This window comes from Lepisosteus platostomus, chromosome 7, assembly GCF_059453375.1.
Source record: "Lepisosteus platostomus isolate fLepPlt1 chromosome 7, fLepPlt1.hap1, whole genome shotgun sequence".
Lineage (NCBI taxonomy): Eukaryota > Metazoa > Chordata > Actinopteri > Semionotiformes > Lepisosteidae > Lepisosteus > Lepisosteus platostomus.
The window spans coordinates 51,716,100-51,733,115 of NC_142617.1; the positions used below are offsets into that span (position 1 = coordinate 51,716,100).

Below are 17,016 nucleotides of genomic sequence, written 5' to 3' on the forward strand. Positions count from 1 at the left end.
AAGATGTTCAAAGTGGTCTGCAATGACAGCAGTAATATAGATTGCTTCTGGAGCAACAGTCTAAGCAGTGCTCAACTAAATAGATAGATAAGACTTTATTGATCCCGAAGGGAAATTGATGTAAACTACAGCATATTGGCCCGTCAGGCAGCCAATGTCCAGTGTTTACACTGGACCTGTGACTTCCTGCCCCAGACTGTACCTATGTAAACTCCAGTGACCTTTCCACTCGCCTGATCCTGGCTTGCATAGAGAGAAATAGGAATTCCAGATAGGAATTTTCCACTGCCACTGGGGGAGCAGTCCCAGAGCTCATAATGTTTGCTAAGCTGTGATCACTCTGATGCGGAATGCTGCAAACGCGAGGATTCTGCATGCTAGAGGGTACAGCAAAGCCTGCAAAAGGGATTTCTAATGACGATAAAATACAGTATTCCAGGTAAGTATATCAGCGTTGACTGAGCAGGAAGTAGAAAAGCGACTGGAAAAAGCTCTTCTGCTGTTCCTCAGAGGGACAGCAGAAGAGCAGATCTTGTGGAAAGGCTTTTGGGTGATTATTGACTTCCATTTTCTCCCTTTGATCTTATCCTCATGCATATTTATAAGTCCATGCAAAGGCCATATCCAGTCATTAATTAGATGTAATCCTCAACCCCTAAAAGCTGACTGCTGGAGTTGATTGGCTTTAGCAATGATAAGAAAACCCAAGACAATTTTAGGTTTGAACTGTGCATTACAATTATTTTGATACAGTTATGTGTCCTTGCATTAAAGAAAAAAGTAGCAGAGCAAGCCATTTGCTGACTGATTATATAGATAAGCATCTTAACGTGTAGGAATGTTATATAAAGGATAAAAAGGAAGGGAATTAAAGTGGTGGATATATATGCAAATTTCCTATTTATTGAGTAGCTATTAAAAGAGATGTAATGCTTTAATTTTTAAATAGACATGCATGAAGAGAAATTTAGATTGTATATGTTTATCTGAATGATTTATTTTCATGCACAGTATGTGCATGCACAGTACTGAACCTGTGCCCAGGAGTACCAGGTGAAGCTGTGCAAAGGCAGAATCAAGCTCAGCACTGAGTCTCTGGCTTTGGGGAGCTGGGACAGGGTCCAGTTCATATCTGGTTTCCCCCTCATTTACCCCCAGCTTAAGATTCATAATCCGCCGAGTCCTGGCAGTGCCCCCCCTCAGAGGTGTTCATGGGAGCCTTCAGAGGACACCGTTCTGTTCCTCCCCAGAAAAAAACGAAAATGAACAAGCCCATTCCAGCTCCTTCTGGCTCCCAAAAGCAAAAATGTTGAGCTAAGGGGAATCTCCGACCCCTGGAATGCTGAACATGATTGAGCGTCCTTTGCCCACCTTGAACCCCCCCAGCAGCGTCACCTGGCGCCACCCCAGGCAAAATATCTAACTCTTTGCAAAGTAGATGTTCAGCTCAGCAAACTGCCTCAAACTCGCCTCGCAAGGTCGTTTTCAAGCCTGCCCTGCCTGATTCAGAGTGTTTGAAATCTTTATTTAAAGAGAGAAGTAGTGTTTGGTTTTATAGGACCCTTTTCATATATCCTACTGTACATCTTTGGCTTGGCGTTTTCAGGCGCGAGTGTGAGTACGTCCCTGTAGCACAGAGTCTGTAGGAGCAGGGGTGCGAACCCTTTTTTCTTCCATATTCTCTCTAAGAAGATATGTCAAACTGCAGTTAGGTGGTAACAGCCATGTTGTTGGTTATCATACTGTCAGTTTAAGATTGTTCCATTCTTTTTTCACAATCACAAACACGGGACTGGGGCACGAGGGTGGGTTGTCATGGATGTATACAAAAGCCATAATAGGCACCTACCATGAGAATATTGTAGGTGAGAACATTACTACCATATTACTATGCTATTTCCTGAAGGGAAGCACTGTGTAGTGATCTGAAAAGCATTGTTTTCATTTGCAGATGTATAACTTCTTGGAATTGCAAGGCTCTGATATTTTGTTTAAATGGAATTTTTAGCACGTTTGTACTTTCTGAATAATATCTGCAGAAAAATGACTAGGTTTATTAAGCACCCTCATATTAACATTCAGCTGTTTAAAAATCCATTTAAAGTAACTTATTAAATTTAATAAAAGTTAGCTGACATCTGTGTAGGCCTTTTCCTTTGAATAGCTTTTTCAAAGGATTGCTTCCAGCATCAAAGGTGCACAATCCTACCTTCTGCTTGCATTGCGAGTCTCTCTTTTGGCACATGTTGCAGCTGCATGTAGGTTTAAGTACTTGGTGTGGCTTCTGGATTTGAAATCCTTTAACTTAACACTTAACACTTAACATTTGATATTTAATATATTTAATATTTATTTAGATATCCTTAAGCAAATCTCTCTGTGCCCATGCTGAACCGAGGTCTGACTGACACCACGGTGACACCATGACACCACTGACACTGAAAGTTTTGGTTTGCTCTCCCATCAGTTTCAGTGCATGCTGGGGTTGAGTGGAAGTCTACTGATCATGTCCCGCATGCTTTGGCTGGATGATCCTAACCCACGTCATTTTGTGGAACAGCTCATTGCACCGAGTCTTAGAAGCTAGCTCTCCCCACTCCAGCCAGGAGAGCCTGGGAAAGGATGTAAATGATCTGGCAGTCTCCTAATGTTTTTGCATTCTGTGTTGTGTTTGTATATGTGCATGTTTTAGAGGTTAATGCTAAAATCCTGCTGCTTTTGCTCATTTTTCAATCAATAGCATTTTTTTTAAAAAGCCGTTGAGAACTGCAGGAGCATTTGTTAGATTCACATCATTACCTGAAACCATTGGCTTTTATAAGGCAAAAAATAAATAAATGTAACAAAACAAGCATTCACATGCTGATTGTAATAAATTATGCATTCAGTTAATGGATTTTGGTTCTGTGCATTACAGTGGGAGGAGAAAAAGGGATTGCACTCTCATCAAAAATAATGCCCACCACAATAAAGAAAACATGAAATGCCTGTTTGACCTGCTAGAAACGGGCACTGTAGAGACTGAGGGGTACTACGGGGCCTGTGTCATCGAGACCAGACCTTTTGTACAATCTTGCCATTGTGAAAAATGAGACGAAGTGTGGAGTGCTGGTTAATGCTCTGATCTCCATTGGCTCATACTTGAGTTGTACTGTTTTGTTTGTACAGTAGTTGAATCTGTTGCTGCTCATTTTTTAATCAGTTCTAGTTTCAATCACAGCAGGTTAAACTGTTAATGAATAATATATTTTCTTTATTTATTAATATAGTGTTTAGTATAGTAGAATTTAATTGCATACACTTAACTAAGCATTTTGGAGCAGAGGTTGCAGTAGATAAATAAGCAATGTCAGGTTAATTAACATAATGTCATAATGTCTCTCCTGTTGTGGGTTTTATCTCAGTCTGTTAGTGTACACGCTCGGTGAATATTTCTCAAATCATTTTCTTTTAATGCAGGCAGAGTCCTGACCTGTGGCTTAGCCTGAAGAAAAGTCTGCTTGTCTACACACTCAGCTAAAAGTGTTTTTCTCCTTTTCCTGATTCTGTCCTCATGTTCACACATAAGCAAGAGGTAGCTACTTAAAATTGAAGGAAGACCATAGTGTTCTAGCCCTTAGCACTAACCTGCAGTGAACTGACTTATGTACTTTGCTTTTGTAATGAATTTCCCAAACTGTAATGGCCGCCATCAAGAGAATGTTCTATAAAATTAGTGATCTCTTCAGGCAGTTTATGTAGCTTTTAGTTTTTTTTCTTCTTGGATTTTCTCCTGGTGTGTAATGTAACAGATTAAAAGCTCAGACACTGTGACGACAGACATGTCTGTGGGCACCAGCAGTCTGACACTGTTGGTGTCAGTTTCCATTGTAGTCCTGGATTCTGATTTTAAATAGGCAGCTCCATGTTTAAAATCCAACAGGCTCCGTTTGTACTTTTTATTTTAGAATTTGTGATTGACATTTATGGTGCATTTTTAATTATTTTAATAGAATTGCCTCCCGAAAGTACACAAGTGTTCTGTGTTCGTACACATTATATAATGTTGACGTCCTCAAACATTATCAAGCGCAGTTTACCAGTAAATGGAAGACCATTAAGAGTCTGATTACAATCTCTTTGACATGGTTTCCATTACTGTTGTGGCTCTGAATATTGAAATGTTTCCAGATAATAAAGCCCATTTTGGGGTTTTGCACAGCCTGCTGTGTATGAGTCAGGGAAATAGGACCATGTGCATTTCTGTACTCATCAATTAACATCCTCCATATCTCCATAAATATCCCATTTTTCTCTCAGGCATATATTGACAATTTTTACTTTCACAGGCACTCCTCAGTTTGATGAGTCATGAGTCCTGATATGAAAGGAAGGGCTTTGATTAGCAAATAATATCTTATTCTTATCCCCGGTTCAGACATTTTTCATGAAGTCTTTCATTCTCTTTTTTTATTCATTCCCTTTGTCATATCAGCCGCCTCAGAGAGATTGTGTGATATCGCCTGGTTTTGAAGCACTTTTCTTTCAAATCCTTTTGATTTCATGGGTAGCTATTTAATATTCTGAAGCTGTTCGCTGCTTTTCATAAACCAACAAGGTGCTGGAGATATGAAGTTTGCCATTATTTAAGCAGTTCAGCCTCAGCCCTGCATGGACGCCTTGTATTCAGACGTATCGGTACGTTGGACAGTGAGACGGTATGTCTGTGCGAATGCGTCACTTCATTTTCCCATTGTCCTTACATCAATCGTTCACTGACAGAATGAGAGTGTGGGGTTAGTGCTTGAAGTTCCTGGTCTAGGGAGACAGTCTTGAAAACCCTGCACAGGAGACAGCTTGCTGTTGTGTCCACTGCCTTTGAACTGTACGCAGACAAATCTGGAACTAAGGAAGATCAGGCATTTTCCATTTGACAGGTAATTATTGACTGGCTTGTCTGACATATGTTCATTGACGTATGTATCTGTGGCTGTGCAGGAACTGTTCTGTCTTACCCTGCTGTGAAGTTCTACACTGATAACAGAGTATTTCAGTGCTGTGAACTGGTTTAAAGTTCCCAGAAAAGTGCTGGCTGATACAGTTTGAAACCATCTTGCACTTGGGAAATGGGGCTATAAATTTGACATGAAAATCTGGCAGTAATACATCCCATCCAGGATCGGCAGCTTTCGGCTCTCAAAGTTGGCTTTATCCCACTTCTTTGTGCTGCTTGCGATTTAGTTTATCATATTTCAGCCAGAAACCCAAACGGATTATAGTTCTATCTCAGCTACCGTGGAACAGAGCTGCTGTATTTAGCCTTCTGCAGGTTTGCAGTTCTGAAATGCTAATGCGGTCTTCAGTGTATTTGAGCCTAAACCAATTTTTTCTTGTTTTAATATGCTTGTTTTAAATTTGTACTTCATGGAGTTCATATTTTATTTTTCCATGAGTTCTGGGAAACTTCGTGAGAAACTTTTCATCCTTCTCTCTCTCGTTTCTCATCTCTGTAGCCTGGGGAGTGTCCTGTCTGTGTAGGTGCTGAGATACTCAGGTGGGGACATTAGTAATAACCAGTGGGTAACGCACGCGGGTCGCTTGTCCCAGCAGCCTGGGTGTGTAATCCTGGGAAGAGGCGAAGGGAGAGCCATGAACGTCTGCTAAGCCCTGCGAGGCACTGGCAGGAGTGTACTGACTATATTCCTAAAAGCTTCTGACAGCCGCGACGCATCTCTGAAAGCGCGATCTGAATTATTAAAGGCATCTTTGTTCGTTAAATTGAGCCTCCGGCGGGGAGCTTATTTACACAACCAGTTCCGGGGAGGTGGGGTGCTCGCAGCCAGCCCTGAGCACCACATTCCTCTTCGCCAGCCTGACCTTTCCGCAGAGCAGACCTGGGCCCTGGCACAGGAGCAAGGCCGCGAGTAGATGACGGGGGGGGTTTCTTTGCCTTTTTTAAGTGTTATTGTTTACCTTTAATTTTGTTTGAAGTGGGGGGGCACAGCAGCACAGAGATCATTGGTACAGAGCATTGGTACCTCGCCACACTGGGGCCCTGGGTTCAAGTCCAGACCTGGGGTGTGCTATCCGTGTGGAGTTTGTATGTTCTCCCTCTGTTCCCTTGGGTTTCCTCTGGGTGCTCCGATTTCTTCCCATACTCCAGAGGTGCTGGTAGGTTAATTGGCTTCTGGAAAAATTGACCCCGATGCGAGTGTGTGTGTGTCTGCCCCTCTCCTGTTTTTTGCTTGCTGGTATAGGCCCCGATTATGAGGTTAGAAAATGGATGAAAAAAGGGATTGTTTGCAGTCAAAAAGAGTGTTATTAAAAATAAAATTACAATGTCGCTCTTCTGCTTTTACTTGTGTGGGCCCTAGGTGTCCCATAAACCTTGTGAAAAATGTCCACATGTCTTTTTTTTTATCTAAGTGCAACTCTTAGATAATCGTGGTTGAATATTAAAGTCCTGTTTCATCAACAGTGTCTTTGATAGACTGTTATAAATCAGAAATGAGAGGCAAGCTCCATTTCCTTTTGAAGCACACATTCATTATTGAACTGGTAATCTTTTATGCAGAATGAAAATTAGCCAACAAGAAGTTCTTTATCTCTTGCCAGACATAAACCCCACGTGGTTTTTTCCATAACAAGTACATTTTCATGGACTCAGACAACGTGGGTTTCTGCACGTTTACTTGTGTTGGGGCTGTGCTTACTCTTCGCGCTTGTGTGACACATGAACCGCTGGAGTATGTATTACAGCCTGTGTTTACTTGTAAATCATCATTCAGGGCTTTCAGCAGTCCTCTTGAGCCTCGGATATGGAAAGCTAAAGTGCGTTTTCCTGAAAACATGCGTATCGTGCATTGTTTCTGTCATTTTACACCTCGGCAAGTTCGCTGCAGGGGCACGTTTTATTACCCGACAGGTAACAATTTGTCACACTTGTCTTGAGCTGCCCTGAGGAGAACCGAAACTCCCTACACTCTCATTGTGTGGGGCAGAAAGCAGAGCTCTCAAAGACGGCAGGAACCCCCTGAATAACTTACCAGTGTTCGGGGTCAGGGTTGCACAGTTGTGTTCCAGTTTTGTACTTCAGGACATGTGCTTGCTCATTTTGCTAAACAGTCAGTCGAGACTTATCTGGCCTTGGCTTCTACAAACGTGTTCGTTTGCATGTTGTATGTATGGGTGCTAAGATTCTTGTAACAGAAAGAGGATTTAAAAAATATCCTTACTGTTCACAAAATATACTACAATCTTCCACAAAATGTGGCAGTTTTTCTGTTTACTTTGGTAGCGCAGATATTCTATGAGATTCACACTAGCAGTAATCCACAGTGTATTTTTGACTTACTAGCCCAGTTCTTTCCTTTTCTCAAAACAATTAATAGGGCACATTAAACATTTAAGGACCGTTGTAAGTCCCATCACGGCAGTTAAAAACAGTATTCACAAAGGAGAATGTGCTTAGACTTTTCCGATTGTTGGACTTTTTTTTGTGGGAGGACTCCAGATTTTTTTTCATGCTTTATATGTTTGAAGTTATTTTTAAGAACATGGGGTTTTAAATTTCTTCAGGGTGAAATACAGGAAAGGAAAAAGTGAATTCCTGAGGAGGATTCCTGGCCAGGGTGGCAGTTCTGACACGCCACTGTACATACACACCTGAAACACGTCGGGCTGTCTGCGCGGCGTTCCAGGGAGAGGTAGTGCTCTGTTCCTGAGCCGACAAAAGCTGCTGTGAGCCTTAAAGAGGCTTCAGCCTTGATCTGCTCCATCCAGCAGGGAATCCACTTATCAGGGGCTGAACCGCAGTCTGTCGCATGCTGTGCTGTCACCTGTCCTCCGAGTTAAGACGTGGGAAGGAGGTGGTGGGCTGAGGTTGACATACAGCACTGTACTGTGATCGGAGTGAGTGGCAGTGAGCGTGATGCTCGATGAGGGCTTTGGGTCTTACTATGATGGACCTGGTTGCAAGCTGCTGTACCTTTACTATGAGTTTGACAGGTTCTCATTACCCATCTCCAATCCATGCCCTCTTTCCTTCGGTTTCAAATTCCAGCTGATGACTCAGTCTGTGACTGTGTTCCCCATAAGAAGAAGACCGTACCGATTTTAAAATATCTGACTGGTTAGACTGGTGCTCACTCATTTGATAGTTTGACGTTTTAGCCAGCATGAGTATTCATCTTTTTGATGTTTAATACAGGCAAGTCTTCAGCTGTTGGAATCCAATGGTAGATTGCATAAGCAAACAATTTGTTGAAGGTTTATCCTAGAATACCTGTGCCCTAAATTTGATTTTACATTTCTTGCTGCTGTTTGCCTTTCCCTGCTGCAGGCCAAGGTTGCTTTAGGAGCTGTGAAAAACATTGTTTGCTGTTGTCAGACATGCAGGAGTCTGTCTGGCGGCTTTTGGAGCCACAGTGCCCTGCATGGGGAATATAAATAAGACAATGTTGATTTCCATGTAGAAATACTGCATTTTAAATGTTGGAGTAGCTTGATAGCCTGGTAGTGTGTTCCACACTCCTATAACCTATGTTGTAGAAGCCGACACTATGGTTTCTTTCATCAGTCAACTCATCAGAGCCTCTGATCAATGGGCTACAAAATGCCAAATGTGCCAACGGCCCAGTTAACAAAGGGAATGTTGATGATCTGTTTACCTTTTTTGAAATTGGCTGAAAATTCACATTTTCTTTCTCTTTTCACTTTTTCTGCCTGCAGGACAGTTCAAATCTGTGCTTTACAGGTACTGTATGCAGTACAGTTTATCCCATCCCTGCAGATGAGTTTTGATGAGGTTTTTGATTATGCATAAAATACATGCAGTAGGTAGCTGCTTTAGAATGTGTAGGCTGCAAAGAAACGGGTAGGGGTTCATTCCATGTAGAATGGTAAAGAAACACAGTGCAGTGTTTCGACTGTGGAGCACCTTTCAGGTGTGAGGGAGGGAGACAAGGTAGCAGATAAATAAGGCATAGGAGACCAAAAGACAGTAGGTAAGAAGGGGTGAAATGGGCCTAAAGCAGGCGAGAATGACTGTTCAAACTGGGGGAGAGCAGGGGGGGAGGTGTAGAAAGCTGAAATCTGCAAATGCAGATGCATAGAATATGCTCGTTTTTTAAAATTGCAGATTCAACTTGCATTTCAGCGCTGGCTTATTGGGGGACTGTGACCATGTGTTTCACATCTCTGTAAGTGGCTGTGCTCTTGACATGTTACCGCTGGAAACGGCTCAGGGAGAGCATCCAGACGCGCATTCTTTCAGTATCCACGTTTCATTTTTCTGCCACATCACCACTGAGTCTGGACAGCCTTTGCAGAGCCCCAAGGCTGGAGCCCACACTCCTCTCCAATTCAGAGCATTTAAACTGAGGTCTGAGCACTGCTCATGCTTCTTGTTTTAAAATGAAACCTGTCCAGCTACAGAGAAAGTTGTTTTAATAAAAGGGCCGTTATGCTCTTGAGTGTCTTTGTCTGCACACTGCTGAAAGGCTTTGCAGATTGCATTTTTATAGTATATTATAGTGTTTGCTCCTTAGGATGTTTTAGGTGAGAAATTAAGCACCATCTAATCAGCCATGTGATCGAAACATAAAAAAGAAAGTGATACAGTACGTTGTAGTCGGTGTTGATGGTGAAGGAGCAGGACAGTGTTAGAAGCACAGACTCTTGGCTCCACTTTGACTGTGCTTTATAAGCATGATGCAGTAGTGAGGTGAGGGCAAGGGCACTGTACGATGAAAAAACACAGAAATTGCCACCGCAGAGCTTTGAAAGGCAGCAGATGGCAAGGAGTAGTATTCGAGTGGATAAGCATTCGTGTAGCAGGCAGTGAGACAAAAGAATTTAAAAATTTGTTTTGAGGAAGGGAGAATAGAAAGTGAAATCTGACACCGTCGGCTTGCAGTGCCTGCTGTGCTGCTATTAATGTCTATTTGGATGTGTATCGCATTAGAACCCCAGGCAGAACTCACCTTCTGACAGCGCCTGCAACACAAAGCATGTCTGTGTCTTATCGGAGCTGCAGCCTGCCGAGAGTGCTGGGGTTCAAGGTGGGAAGAGTAACGCTGTCGGTTAAAACACACTCCAGTCTCACAGAAACCCAGAGACTTGGTTAAGAGGCAGTCCTATGAGAGCAATTATAAATCGCCAGGGAACTGAAAACCCTGCATGTTTTTATTACTGAGCATTCCAGCTCCTGTTTTACTTTGACTAAAACTGTTCACTGCGTTTGGGTGGCTGGAGCTGCTAAGCAGACAGCTGCCTTATTGCCAGCCTGGTACAATGGATGTAATAAAGCAATCATGTAAATTAAAAGCTGTTTCAGTGTAAAACTACTGAATCGTGAGCCCCAGCAGCTTTGAGAAGTAAATGAGGTGTTGAACATTTTGTTTTCCCCGAAAAGATTAAAGCCACTGCTTTCTCTGCCCTTGGGTAGCAGTACCACATCCTGAACCACACCCTGCATCCTCCATATGGCAAGAACATGTCCGCTCCTGCTCTCCACATGCTGACGGCAGCGCCGCACGGGTTGTTGTTTAGATGGGGGTGGACTGGCAGAGAATTTCTTTTAAAAAAAAATGTATTCCACAAGTTTCAAAGACAAGGCAGAAAGTGGAACACTGCACTGCAGGTACAAAAAAAGCCTGTGAAATTGTAGAGTTAAGTCCTTTAAACCACCGCATTTGAGTTTTCAAAAGTAATTGCTGATGGCAGAAAAATCATCTGTCTGCCCCTGCAATCGCATACAGGAAGGAAGCAGCTTATGGCTTTATATGGAATCCACATAATGCAGTTGTATGTTAGTAACTCACCTTGCACTTTATATAAATGTCATGTTCATATAAGTCAGACCAACTACCACCGATCATCTTCGGAAAAGTGCTTGATTGAACATGAAGTGTGACCAGATGAGGTGCCATGATATAATACTTTCTTATAGTATAACACTTCAGCACTACATTACTTGCCAGGTGGGCTGCGAAGGGTCTCAGTGCTATCGAAGGAGCAGAGCCAAGCCCGCTAACTTTCAGACACGTGGAGGCTTTGCCGTTTGTCCGACATTGGGGCTCGTCAGTCAGTCGTGTGGCGAGAGGTGGTTTTGCTTCTCCCTACCCAGTGCAACAGGTCCGGTTACCTGAGCTCCTGCAGCCCTGTCTTCCCCCGCCTGCGTGTCAAGCGCACTCTGTCCTGGGCTCTCGCTGCAGCGAAGGGCCTTGGATAAACCCCTCTTTTTGGGTTGTTTTTTTTAATAACCGTCACGTTAATTAAACTTGTGGAAATGGCATAACAAATGCAGCTTGTGTTCAATGAAATGTTATAAAGTTTCAAATACCTCTTTTAAGTGCTCTGTCGATAAGCCCATTTTATAAAAGATCAATAGGCTCCATTTGGAGCTTGATTTAACACAGCCTTTATCTTAACAGCCCTCTCCTCTGTTGCTGGCAGTAATGTTATATGGGGGAGATTAATGACAGGGTGAAGGATCCTTGTCAGTTTCCACACATTTTTCATGATGGATTGTCATTATATTAATGACCCTGCTGTTGAACGAATGTAAATTCATCTTTGTTGCAATTACAAATATGTATTTGTTTCTTCACCATCATTTATGGTCTATTTAAAGCCTGCAAATCAATGGGTATTGACGTAAGAATATAATTTACTCCTGGTCAAAAAATGTTAAGGCAGTCATTTTTATTTCCCTTCCAGAGATTTGTAATGAAAAGCTACTCTCTTGTCAAGGACTGTCATTGATCATAATTTCTGTCATAAAAAACAAAACCAAGTTTAATTTGTCAGAGATGTGCATCTTGAAACATTTCAGAAATAAAAGCAATACTGTAGGACTTACTATATGAGTAAGGAGCTGTTACAGCATGGATAGGCTGCAAAAGAACAGGTGCAGTGGCTCTGTGGCTCAGGATCTGCGCCTGTGGCTGGAAGGTTGCCGGTTTGAATCCCACGGCTGGCAGAGGAATCCTACTCCATTGGGCCCCTGAGCAAGGCCCTTCACCCCAGCTGCTCCAGGGGCGCCGTATAAATGGCTGACCCTGCGCTCCGACCCCAAGCTTCTCTCTCCCTTACTGTGTGTTTCATGGAGAGCAAACTGGGGTGTGCGAAAAAGACAAATTGCTAATAAAAATTGTATACTGTATGGCCAATAAAGTGATCTCTTATCTTAAAGGTTCATTGTCTACTGAAAAGTTACAGTGACACAACACTTTGCCTGTGGATCCTTCTTCAGGTGTGAGGGGGAGAGGGAGAGAAGCACGTAAATAAGGCATGGAAGAAAAAAAGACTGAGTGAGACAAGAAGGTGTAGAAAAGCGGTGAGGAAATGGGTGAAAGTGGGCGAGAATGAAGAGCGAAGATTTTTTCCCACCCAGTTGGGTTCAGTGAAGTCCTTTTCTGAAGATAAACAAGAAAAGTTTTATTCCATGCTGAAAAGAGAAGGAAAAAAACAACCTTTTGGCTTTGGAGCCTTCTTCGGGTGTTTTTCTTTCTTTTCTTCTCTTTTCAGCATGGAATAAAACTTTTCTTGTTCCTTTGCAGCCTACGCGTGCTGACGCAGCTACCCGCCTGAACCTTTCCTGAAGATGATGGGTATTAGTTTGTCTGGAGAGGTCCGAAAGCTTGCGGCCGCTAGATGTGAAGTGGTTTGGAGAGATCTTTGATCCGCACAGCTCTGACATATTCTCTGAAACAGTTTACCAGTCTGATTCCCGTCTCGCCAATAGAAATGACAGGGCATTTTCTGCATTAGATGCAGTAAATGAGATTTCTGGAAATGCATGATGTCTTCTAGGTGACTCAGAACTGTCCAGAGGGGCCATGAATGTGGATTGAATTGAATATGTATTCTGAAAGTGTCTGGTGTAGATGGTTGCTGTGGGCGGTGAAGGCAGCTGTGGACAAGGTTTTGCAGATAAGGTGGTCAGCAGTACAAGATGGTGAGGCAGGCAGTCAGGTTATGAGTAACTCTCAATATCCTTTCAATACGTTTCTCACAGAAGAATTGTAATACCAAAATTGACTCTTTGGGTATTTCTAGTTGGGGAAAAGCATATTGTCAAATGTCTGCCAACTGTGAAACACATGGAAATCTACTATACCATAACATTTTAATAAGGCTTACCAGTATTAATACAAAAGAGTAGTCAGCAGTTATTTCACTCATTTGTGAGAGTTGTTTGGGTGTTTATGATGAGCTGATCTAACCTGTTGAGTTTCCAGCCTGGTGAAATTCAAGAAAACACAGAAAGGAACCAACATGTTCAATATATGAAGTGAATAGCACCTTCTTGCCATTTTGGAGGCTGGAGTATGTCACATTAGTAGAGTCCCAAGCAACACAAGAACTCCACTTGTTGTGAATAATGGTATCTTTACTGTATCCCACTAACAAAAGTCATGGGACCTCTGCTTCCTGCAGGCTCATCTTGTCATGACAATATTCCAGCAAGGCAGACCACTTCCTGATGCCGCTCAGGTCTCTCTGGGCCCCAGGCTTGAGCTCCATAGGACATTTGTGGGATGCATGTGGTTGATGTGGAACCGTCCACAGATATAGGACCAGAGCACAATGAGATCTCTTGAGACTGCATCTACCACCTGGTGGAAAGGGTGCGATGCTACTAGCTTGTGATGTCTGCTGTGAAAACCTTGGTGATGACAATTGTTAGTCTGAAATAATGAATATATTCTTGTCATTTTGTTTTTTAAAATGCATCTGCTACGAAAAATTCATTTTTTTAGATAGTAACTTTGTAAACTTGTTGCAATTATAATTTTCTTTGGATGCCAAGTGTACATATACTGTACATCTTCCACAAAGATGAAGACCGCTTTTGCCTTTGTCGCCTCTTATCTAGATTCCTGTGGAGTCTGGAAAGATTATACTGTCCAGATGTCTTCGAAAGAAGAAAAATGTTTTTATAGCACATAATAATCCGTATTACCTAACTTTTAATTTATCAGTGGCTTGGATTTCAGCTCTGAGATTCAGACTTGGATTGCAAAGCGACTTGTTTCAGCTGTCTTAGTGTGTGTATATGGGTAGTGTTTTCAGTTATTAAGCTACTCACTAGTTCAATAATAAACCCTTCTTTTGTACCACCCCCCAGTTTTTCCTTTCATTCTGGACACATTTATGAATTGCTTTTTTGTGAAAGGTATGTTATCTGCAGCAACTACTGCATGACAGGCATGCCCAGCAGCATTAAAAGACTGTCCTGTTTCAGGGACTACAATAAACGTTTGTCCTTTAAAACTACAGGAATTGGGGCAAATGTACTGTAGTTTTGATTAAGAAACCTCAATGAAAGACTTCACAGAGTTCAGTATTTTTGTAGACATTTTTTTAATGGAATAATTGAGCTCTTTTTGTTTTTGTTTTTTAATGCAAGGTCTTTGGGTTTTAAGTTACGGCTCTAGTGGCTAGTGTGAATGTTCTCTCTATTGGTCTCTGTACACTGAAGTGAATCAAAGGGTTATTGCAGGCATTTGAACACATGTGTACGCCACATATTAAAGGTGAATTCTTGTCCAGGTATCTTTAAGTCACAGAGGAAATAAACTGGCTTGATTACTGCAAGTCTTGGAAACTTTTCAATGAATTTTGTTTCCAGAAAATGCATGATTATTCGGTGAACTTTTTAAATTATGCAGTACTGGCTTTTCAGTCAGTAGCCAGAGTTTTCTGTGATTTAATGATAAAAAGTTGCTAAGTGGCTTGACGCGTGTTGCTACTCATTAAGTTGCACAAGAAGGCGGCTTTTGAAATGTTTGATAAGAGTGTCTTGCAGTTTTCTTGTGAATTCAGCATTCTGCCATTTGAAGTTAGGAACCTGCTCGTCTGCCATTTTTGAATGAACCTTTTCTTTTTGTCGTGTTTTTGCTGGAATATGAGCGTTTCCTGATGTAAAGATGATAGATGATGATAAAATTGTCTGAACAGGAAACCACAAACGAGGCTTCAGAATGTGCCTCCTCCACTGCTCTTCCAGTCCGTCTTCTGTCACATGCCCAGCAAAAGCCATCAGCTTCGTTCTTGATCTTGTAGAAGAATCATTTCATCAGCATTGTTCCAAAACCCTCTTTAAACCGGCTTTTGCCTCCCTGCTTTGAAGCTGTATGGATCCTGCGATTTTTCCAATGCAGTGTGCATTGGTTTTTAATTCTCCATCTGCCCCTGCACCTGTTATATAGGATGTCTTGACATGTTCCCACCTCTGTTAGGAAACCAAAGAGGCTTTGCGTCAGTTTCATGTGTTTTGTCTTTATTGCATTGGTTTTGGAGGCTACCTAGTTCGTATTGGTGCACCAGTAGGTTTGAAGAATCCTTTAATTACTATGGTGGTATGTATCACCTCTTAGTCATGAGGCTACAGTCACATTCTGATAAGCTAGGAATAATATCAGACAGTCTATTGCTGTTCAGTCTAGCTGCCGTTAGATACTTCATACATGTCTGGCACTTTGGAGTGTGCCACTACAGCAAGGAAATTGTGGACTGGGTGAAATTAGGCAGCTCTCATATACTGCTTTTCACTGTGACAACAGGAAGAGGGAATCAGAAGAGGGAATCTGGATTTTCAGCTTGACTAAAATGACTTGAGTTAGGCAAACAAAGCACAAAACTTTCCTCTTGTTTTTCATTTGTGCACACTCACTTTGAAATATGCGACCTGCCAAATATTTTGCTTGCTGTCTTGTAAGTTACATTGCAATATAATTACTAAAAACTGAGTTTTTGTGGTGTGTTAATACATAGAAGAACAATGTAATTTTTGCTCATGCGTTTATTTTCCTGCAGTGAAACCATCTAGTTGATAGACTGTTCAGATGATGGCTCAGCATGTCTTCAGACATTTGTAATCCCCTGTCTGGCAGTCCTTGTGTGGGAAGATGCATGCAAGATCTCTGTTGATTTATATATAAATATTTTTTTCCTGTTTCAGGTCTTGAGTGCAAACCAGAGAAAGGTGAACAGCAAGATGAATTAGTGGTCAAGAACTGCCCATCACACTTGGCACACCAGACACAATGCGTGTGCAGTCAGAAACCTTCTGTTAAAAGGACTGAGGTAAGGGATGCTTTGTTTAAGTTGTGTTTTCCAGCCTATTATAATGCATACCATGGGAATACATGCTTCTGACATGTATGGTTAGTAAACCAGTCAAGATCACCTGTGATCCTGAAATAGGAGGGTTTTGAAACTGTAGAATAAGCAAAGAGAATCTGAAACTTAGATAATTTAGACAAAATTCCAGATTCATCAGACACCTGATAGGTGACATTTAACGTACATTTCACAATGAAGTGGAAAGCATTACATGCAGATAGCATAAACATGATTTATAAATGTGGGATGGAAAACTCTGAGCTGAGAAAAAACAAGAAGAAACAAGAATCTGTGAAAAAGACTCAAGTGTCTCTGTTTACACATTTTCATTTTCCTGACAACATGAGGAAGCTATAATAAAGCAAACAGCCTGGTGAAATGTGTTTAAATAGAGCTTGTCCAATTTCAATAAAGGGCTGTTATGTTAAAAGTGCTTTTCTGGTAAGACCTCGTTTAGAATATCGTGTTAAATTGTGGTCAGTATTGCTGTTTTGGGCTCCCAGTCCATTCGGAGAAGAGCAACCGGATACTGTACCTTCTGCACTGGGGGAATGTCCGCCACAGACGGGCTGAAGAGGAGGCAAAAGTGAGAAAGAGGAGGCCCTTTTAGAACATGCTGTACCTCTTATTTCTAATCTTTGTTCTGAAGGCAAGCCTTTATAACCCCTCCATATACATACATGCTTGCTATTTCTGTAATTTTTATGCACTTACTTTGGACTATGCAACAATCTTCACATCTCTCTGTAATAAGCAAGACTTTGTGCTTCCCACACATTCCTTGGGGTCTTTTAGTAATTGAGTTTAAAAGTGCATCACTTTGTGCATGAATGGAGTGTGCTAAAGAGATTTCATGTTCAAAGTTTTCAGATAACCATTCTTTTTATTGTATGTTTCGACTGT

At 41.8% G+C, this 17,016-nt stretch overlaps 1 protein-coding gene across 1 annotated transcript in view; it reads left to right on the forward strand.

Moving 5' to 3' along the window:
• LOC148659167 (D-glucuronyl C5-epimerase B-like) overlaps positions 1-17,016 on the forward strand; it is a 61,194-nt gene that overhangs the window by 15,515 nt on the left and 28,663 nt on the right. Inside the window, exon 2 of the mRNA XM_088641129.1 lies at positions 15,950-16,074. The gene's annotated coding sequence lies outside the window, so the exon portion shown is untranslated. The remainder of the gene's footprint in view (positions 1-15,949; positions 16,075-17,016) is intronic.